Here is a 647-nt window from a genome sequence, read left to right as displayed (position 1 = left end):
TACACACACACAGGTACACACACACACACACACAGGTACACACACACAGGTATACACACACACAGGTATACACACACACAGGTATACACACACACAGGTATACACACACACACGCACGCAGACACACACACACAGGTACATACACACACAGGCGCACAGACACAAACACACACACTGTAACACACACATGACATCCAGCTGTTTCTGCTTCTTCAAGTTTTCCATCTTTTATTTCATGTCCTTTCCTTTTCTTTTCCCTGTTCTCCCTTTCTTTCTTTCTTTCTTTTCTTCTTTCATTCTTTTTTTCTTTTCTTCTTTCATTCTTTCTTTCTTTTCTTCTTTCATTCTTTCTGTCTTTTCTTCTTTCATTCTTTCTGTCTTCTTTTCTTCCATCCTCTCTTTTCCATGTGTCATTAAACCAGAAAGTTAAAAACAACGAGCAGAATATTTTTCCATCAAGATAACCAGAGTCAACCCGGAAATAACAAGGTGCCGCCTTCGGAATAAAAGCTCTGTGACCATATGGAAATAGTGAGTTTAAAGGGAATAAAAATGTAAAACATTTAACTATAGGGTTTTCTTTCCCGTCGAGGGGAAACGTCGTGTTTTTCTGGGTCAAAATTTCAATATTTTGATGTTTTTCTTCT

The sequence above is a fragment of the Etheostoma cragini genome, chromosome 14 (genome assembly GCF_013103735.1).
Source record: "Etheostoma cragini isolate CJK2018 chromosome 14, CSU_Ecrag_1.0, whole genome shotgun sequence".
In the NCBI taxonomy this organism is placed as follows: domain Eukaryota; kingdom Metazoa; phylum Chordata; class Actinopteri; order Perciformes; family Percidae; genus Etheostoma; species Etheostoma cragini.
The sequence above is the reverse complement of the archived record's forward strand: the minus strand, read 5'-3'. Positions refer to the sequence as shown.